Source organism: Canis lupus, chromosome 3 (assembly GCF_011100685.1).
Source record: "Canis lupus familiaris isolate Mischka breed German Shepherd chromosome 3, alternate assembly UU_Cfam_GSD_1.0, whole genome shotgun sequence".
Classification (NCBI taxonomy): Eukaryota; Metazoa; Chordata; class Mammalia; order Carnivora; family Canidae; genus Canis; species Canis lupus.
The window spans coordinates 82,039,573-82,048,123 of record NC_049224.1 but is presented as its reverse complement, the minus strand read 5'-3'; positions in this window follow the sequence as shown (position 1 = coordinate 82,048,123).

Genomic DNA, 8,551 nt, shown 5'->3' with positions numbered 1-8,551 from the left:
CAGGGAGAGTGCCTCTCCATTAAACTGGTGGCAGGGTGTAGGACTATCACAACCGCCTTTTGAAGATTCTTTATTTATTTGAGAGAGAGAGGGAGAGTGCATGCACCTCACTGCAGGGAGTTGCAGAGCCAGATGGAGAAAGAATCCAGAAGCAGACTCCCTGCTGAGTATGGAGCCTAACACAGGGGTCACAGGGCTTGATCTCAGGGGACCCAATATCTACCTTTGGGGGAAGGAGGTTGACCTCACCAGTGGGTAAGAAAGAATTACATTTGTCTCCCAAATTCACCAATAAGACAGCCTATCTTCCTTCTCCTGGACCAGAGTTATTGGCAAAAGAGAGGTCAGAGTGGGCCACCCCATAGTAGAAACATGAGTATACCTGTTTAAGTCTCCCTACAATGTATTACCAGCATAGGGTGTTTGACTATATTTGAAGAATCACCAAATAGGAAGTTTGGTTTACTTTATAGCTTAGCCTATTTTAAGACACGATTCTAAAAACTAATATAATGAATGTAATAATATATAATATAGTTTAACAAAATCATGTCATTAATATAATTTCTTGATGAATGAAAAGATTACAATTTGGAATATATTGAGAAATTGTTTTTTTTTTTAATTTAGAATATAGTCTTCTAATTCTTATCTAAAATAGATGTCAAATATTTAATCATTTGAAACTCTTCCCAAGATTCATAGAAACATATTCAATAACTTGAAAGTCAATGCTAATTTTTGAAACACATATGTCACCAGGGAAGAATGACCTAATTTAGATGAATTGTGAATCAAGCATTCATCTAAAATTCAAGGTTGACCTACATCAAATGTGAGATCCTGAAAGTTTGGTTAACTTTATTCATTACTTTTCCCCTTTGTATGCCTTCTTATTTCCTGGTTCTGACTTGGATTGGAAGCAGAACTGCTAGCAGAATTAGAAAAGCTGTTTCTATGATAATTCTATCCAATTGCAAACCTCAAATGTGCAAATATCTAAAAGAATTTGAGTCTAGATTTTCAACCTCTAGATGTTTTGAATATGGGGACGGTTTTATAAATGTCTTTCCTTTTCTATAGTATGTGATTTTTTAAATCATTCTTATTGATAAAATTTAGTTGATATGATAAATATATTTTTTATTTTCATTTGCTAAAATATTTTGAAACCGATTCTTATTTCAATATATATTGACTGTTATCTTTAAATATCATTGCAGAATTAGCAGTATACTTTTACACAAAATTAATTGAAAATCACATGTAGGAAAAAAGCATTTTTTTATGATAAATTTTTCATATAGCTGTCTTCTACTTCTCTTTTATATCTCAACTGGAATGCAATCTTTTCAAGAGGCCTTTGATGGTTATCTATAATAAAGTAGCTCCAGAAATTATCACAGTTTTATTCTCTCACTGAATGATATAACTACCAGTTAGTATCTTGTCTTTTATTTGTTTTTTAGGTGATTGTATTTCTCCTTTTTCATTAGAAGAGAAATTGCATGAGGTCAGGAATCTTTTCTTTTTTGATCACTTCTGTAAATATATAAAATTTACATATATACATACATATAGAAGCATGCATACATATATGTGTATATAATAGATTCATATTCTTTGCAGTAATTATATTCTGTAAAGTAACCATGAATGCTGAATTAGCAAATCCTGAGCCACTGGTCTGAGGGGAAATACAGGGATAGGTTCCTGCAAGCCTCTGATGACACATTTTTGTCAACTAAATTATCATTTGCATATGTAGGTTTGTTTGCCAACATCCTTGTCAAACAAGCCAGTCTCATCAAGCTGAAAACTTGCTCTTACACATAACCTTTCCCCCACAGAACACTTAGGAGATATGTAAAAAAAATTCTCCTGATTTGCAAAACCTGTCTCACCTGCAAGCTTAACATTTTTCACACTGCATTGCCTTTTGAGATGAGCAAGCCAGTCAGCACTCGCAAAGAAGAGTTTAACATTTTCCTGACTCTGGGAAACAAAACCATAAATTACTTAGGCTTTCTGCCTCACAACAATATTGTCCACTACAATTTTTTTAAAACCCCAGTTGTCATTTCATGAACCCACAAACTTAACCACTTTTCCATCTTTCCATAGAATCATCATGCACTATAGACATTACTTTAGCACTTTCCGTGTGGCCTCATGTAGGGATTGGCAAATTTCCTCTTGCTTTTTCTGGATGTACTATATCATTGATTCATCAATAATGAACTCATGGCAACAGCACTATAACTCATGTTTGAGCAAAGTTCACCTAGTGCATGTACTTTCTCCATTAGGCACATTGCAGTCTTCTCCCGCTTGAGAATACTAGACAACAGTTCAGCAGTATGTATGGGGACCATTTTCAAACAGTAAAATCATCAACAGAAATCATGGGAAATGAAACATATATGGCATTAAATAGATTGTGGAAAGCACACATCTTTAGAATAGGAGAGGTAAAATTAGAAAACAACGAGATTATTGCTTTGTTAAACCTCTACTCTGAACGTGTCCAAAGGTGAAAGTGAAAACATCTTCAGTCAAAGCATTGATTTGAGTGTGTGAACTACATACACATACACACACACACACACACACACACACACACACACACCAATTATTTCATAGGATTTTTAAAGGCAGGAGGATATATGCTTTATTGAATTTTGTAGCCCACTATCATGCACAGTGCTATTATTACACAGTTGGAACTCAATTTCCTGTAATTGAACTGGCATGGCCTAGAAGCTAATGTGTTCTAAGAAGATCTGACTGTGTATATTTTGACTTCAGGATGATATATCTGCTTTGATGCATCACTAAAATATGAATAAATGCTCAAGACCATAGGCTAAAGAAGAATGGCAGTAATTACACAGGTAAAAAAGATCTCAAGAGAGTGATAAAGCTTAAATCCAAAATGGGTTTAGAACTCTATTTTTACTCTGAAGAATAAGACAAGATTTGGGAGATAAGTTCAGTATTCCAAGAATGCCTAGATGTTTTTATCAATTGTCTCCCATTCATTTTGCCTCATAACAGAAGGACTCTATGTCCATTCTTTCATCACCTCCGGACATTCATATCTCTTATTCTGCAGTGGTGCTATATAATTGTTTGTATATTTCCATATTTTAAGAGAAGAGATTCCAGGACTGACTGGGACTGAGTCTGGTTGATATGGAGCAGAGCCAGAGAATGCTAGGACTTATATGTTTAATTGAATAGCCACTTGTACTATTTAGCATATACCTACAAAAAACATCATGATGAATATGAGAAAAGATATTCCGAACAACTTTTCCAGTTAACAGAAAAATAAAACAGTAATTGTAATATGTATATGAGTATGTGTAAATACAAGGTGGATCTATTTCATTAAATAATATGAACTGGACTGACATAATATTTACCTATGCCTTTATACCAAAAAGCACAAATAAAAACCTGTAGATATAAATGAGCTAGTTGTGGAAATATGATTATAGTTGGAATTACTAAAATGCAAATTTGGAAGAGTATTAGATACGACTGCATAGACTGGTTAGTAACATTTCATGGAGCAACTTTTATGTCATGATGAAGAGCTTCGAAAGTATTTGTATATAATAAAAAAATTCCTCATGAATGGCTCTCATTTTAAATTTATTTTTTATTTATTTTTTAAATTTTTATTTATTTATGATAGTCACAGAGAGAGAGAGAGAGAGAGGCAGAGACATAGGCCGAGGGAGAAGCAGGCTCCATGCACCGGGAGCCTGATGTGGGATTCGATCCCGGGTCTCCAGGATCGCGCCCTGGGCCAAAGGCAGGCACCAAACCGCTGCGCCACCCAGGGATCCCAAGAGTCAGATGCTTAACTGACTGAGCTACCCAGGCACCCCTCTTAACATGTCTCTCATGTTATCCCTCTTATACCCAAGGGAATAACTCAGTCCCAGACCAGCCATTCCAGGTTGATTCACTTTATCTACCATCATATGTTTTACTGTGTATATTCCCTTACAGTTTCTGGCCAAAGCTATGTAGATTATGATTCAAAATGTACCTCATGGAGTGTTAAGGGTTCAAACTCCACCGCACATCACCACATTGCATAACATCACCTACGAAAAGCTATTTATTAATCCAACTAATATCAACTGAGCATTTACTGTAGATGATGCACTATTGTTGGCACATGTCATACATGAATGAACAAAATAAACAGAAATGTTTGCCCTTTTGGAGCTTATATCCTAGCAGACATGCTAATATATAATGAAACAAAAAATAATGTCATCATCTGTCCCAGCACCAGATGTGGAAAGCCCCTAAACTGATTCTGACTTTTGTGACAGTAGGTTCAGTAGCTTTGAGATGGTGAGGTCTTAGAGAAATACTTTTGAAGCAGATGCCAAGATGAGAGCAAGAAGAGATGTTCCACTGGCATCTGGTTTATCTCTAAGGGGGTCACCTTTCAGCTTGCTATTTTTTTGTTATGTGTTTACAAGCTCAATTGCCTAGAGGCAGCCTTGAGTCACTTTATGGGGTCCAACATGCATAAAATATATTAGCATTTACTCTTTCAGGAATCAGGAAATCACATTTAGACCCTTCTATGACTGAGCCTCAGGAACCCCACTGTGTTATTTGTGTTCTGGAAGCAGACATCAAGACTAAGCAAGAGGTGCAAGACAATATTGTGCATAAGATCTATGACAGATATAGGGAAGAGGGAAAGATGGAAGCAGGAAAATTCTGCAGACCACAATGTCTGTCCAATGTCTATGAAAGGATCACAGAGAAAAAAGAGGATAGAATAGAGAAAGCCTCAGACTGCAGTGCAGCTCTAGGAAAGTTTTGGCTGGGCAATGAAAGAGCTCTGATGACTGCCAGAGAGGAGGTGACAGTAGGGAGAAATGCCTAGACAAGCACTAACATCTTAGGCTGTTGTTGCCTTCTAGCTTCTTGGGAAAAACACAACCTCTGTTAAAACACTGCAGTGGATTTCAAGTATTATGTGGCTAATGGCTGTCAACTCAATACACTCCTGACAGATTGTTGGAAAGGTCTTTTTTTTTTAATTTATTTATTCATGAGAGACACAGAGAGAGACAGAGACAGAGACAGAGACAGAGACAGAGACATAGGCAGAAAGAGAAGCAAGCTCCATGCAGGGAGCCTGATGTGGGACTTGATCCGGGGACTCCAAGATCATGCCCTCAGCTGAAGGCAGGTGCTTAACCACTGAGCCACCCAGGCATCCGGGAAAGGTCTTTCTTGAAATGAGATCCCAATAGCACACTTCAGTGATGCCACACCTATCACATTTATGCTGTGTCCTTCAGTTTTCATACTGAAGCAAATCTCTGGACCTCAGTCTGATTACCTTCCCTCTGAGTAGCTTGATACCACCAATCCTCGAATGTATTCCTTCTTTCAAAGCGCCTGAGACTGAATGTATACTGACACACACTTCCCTCAAATTTTGCTGTTTAATTGCATTGGAAACAAGTATAGATCTTCCTTGACTTACAATGATGCTAAGTCCTGATATGTCATGAGTCGAAAAAAGCATTTAATACACCCAACCTACCAAACATTGTAGCTTAGCCTACTTCCTTAAAACATGCTCAGAACACTTATATTAGCCTACTGTTGGCTAAAATCACCTAACACAAAGACTACTTTATAATAAAGTGTTGTATAGCTCATGTAATTAATTACTACTGTACTGAAAGTAAAAAAAAAAAAAAAAAGCAATAGAATGGTGGTGAGGGTTGTAATTTGTAAGTGTATTGGTTTTAAGTGTATTTGTTGTCTATCCTCATGATCTCATGACTGGCTGGGAGCTGTGGTTCATTGTCACTACCTAGTATCATGAGGGAATATTATACCACATCATCGCTAGCCTGGGAAAATATAAGAATTCAAAATTTGAGGTAAGGTTTCTACTAAATTCATATCACTCACATACTACCATAAAGCCAAAAGATCACTAGTGAAACCATCATAAGTCAGGGATCATCTGTACACATAACTTTCTTTATATGCATTTTTTCTTTCATTTTAATTATATGAGAAATATTTATTATATTTCTGTTTTTCAGTACCGACATGCACTAACAAATATAACAAACACAAGTTTAGGGATCTTTTACTAATCTGAGAAAAGCAATCTGTGGTCTATAATTCTTAATTATCTTTTAAACTAGAATTGTTTTCACTGTTTCATGCCCAGCCAACTTTGCCCCATGATAGAAGGTTGACAAGGTCTTCATCCTTTGGGGTCCCCTTTTTATTGAAAACCTGGGGGTAATTTTCTCTATAAAGGTATTGTTTTTTAGAGGTAGCCCTATAATTTCTTCATTGGAGAGCAATGAATATAATTTTCTTTCAGGTGTGTGATGTCAAGTATCTCTTGATAAGATGGTAACGCTATTCTGCAGAGCAATTAACTTTTTGGATTGTTGCCTAAATAAGTTAGTCTTCCCTTAATCTTTACAATTTTGAGTTTTCACTGAAACTGATTTTTCTTCAGTATTACAGTGAATTTTTCAAATTCTTTATGAACTCTTCCCTCTATCAGAGGCACTTTCATAGTGACTTTGATTATGGATATCTAGGGTTCCTTTGATGGTCATGAATAAAAATACCACATCTTAACTCTTTGGCAAGTTTCAATACAAACTTTCCATGTCTGTGTTCTTAACTTCAGATCTAAGTATTTGCGAAGGACCCAGAAATGGCTGTTTATTTGGGTATAACGTTTGCTTAAAATTGTCTTAGATATGACTGAATATAAACTTACCAGGTCTTTAATAAAATATATTGTTTTTACTGCAATTTCTTGCTATACATTCTTTCATTCTTTTAATATATGGGTAATGTTCTGAAGTTTGCTGCAGTTTCCAAAACAGTTTATTTCTTAGTTAAACAAACAACAAATTAAAAATTTAAATGGGATTGAAATGGGTAGCTTGCAGGCAAAACACCAGACTAGCTGAAATATTTACAAAATATGGATGAGTGGGAATGTTAATGGCTGTTTCTCAATGTTGAAACTCAGAGATGTTAAATATCAGTAAACTAATCAATGTGTTAGATTTTCAATAGAGAAATCACAAAATATCCATTGAGTCTAGTGAGTGTGATTAATAATGACATGTTGACAGATGTAGCTATGCCAATGTATGTCTCATATACAACCAAGGAAGAATCAGGGACATTTTTAGTGCACTATTATTGTAGAAATGTGTACAATTCAATATGAGACTCTCCTAAACAAAAACTGATTAGGTAAGTTAAATGGGTCAAACTGATATGGGAATAAAGGCTATTACTGCAACAAACGTAGCATTCTGGAAATAAATTGCAGACAGAGTGGTCATTTTATTAGGACTAAACAATGCACTTATTTTCTTAGTATTACTGTAGTATTTTATTAGACAAATTAGTGGAAAGTAAATAAAGTGGATCTTAAGAAAAAGAAAAGTAAATTAAATCTGAATATCAACATATTTTTGTTAAATTGGTAGCTTATTAGAAAGGGCATAACCTTTGTTATCAGGAAGGCTTCAGCTTAATTACAGAATGAAAACTTACTTCACCTCATGAAATTAAATTTTTCACTTATAAAATCTAATAACCGCATCAATTTTACAGAATAGTTGTGAAAATTAAATAGTTACTATAGTAACTGGAAAATCTTAAGTTCCCAATGATTGTCATCATAAAAAAAATGAAAATAATAAAATTTAAACATAAACTACATACTTTGTCTTATACCATAAGTACAAGAAATATATTTATTATGTTCATTATTAAAATACTATTTTTATTTTCATGCAGTTTTTTGGGGGGCCTTTTCCTGGATATGAAATAAACTTGCTTAAAAGAGCTGTACATATCATATTCCAGTCCAAGAAACATTTAGTATAATATTAGCATAATATAAGTCAGTTGGGAAGTCAGCCTAAACTAGATTTCTTGGTGACTTTAATTTGGTTGGTCTCTGAAACATCCTCTGTCTCTTGCCTCTCTCTGACTGGATCATTGGTAGATATGCAGAAGCTCTGAATGGTGAGAGCACTTAAAAAGAAAAAAAAATGTAGTGAGTGATATATATATATACATATATATATATCACATATATATTAGCTTATATATACATATATGTATATATTATAATATATATTATATTATTTATATTATATATATTACATATATTATATATATTATATATACATTAGCTTATTTATATATGTGTGTGTATATATATATATTAGCTAAGAGTTGACTCTATAGAGGAATGGGGAAGTGCATTATGCCTGCTTTGCCTTGGCAGGCTGTTTTTCTAGCATATTTCTTTAGAGCTCTCTGCTGTGATTCACTTATCTGTTATGTGACGCTCATGATAAGCAATGAATTGCCTATGAGTCAGCAATACAGTGCTATTTAAAATGTTATAAAACATTTAGCTGTCTTAGCAGACATAATGATGTACCAAAGGCAGAGTACTAACAAAAAGTCAAGAAGGCTCCTTGGCCTTATA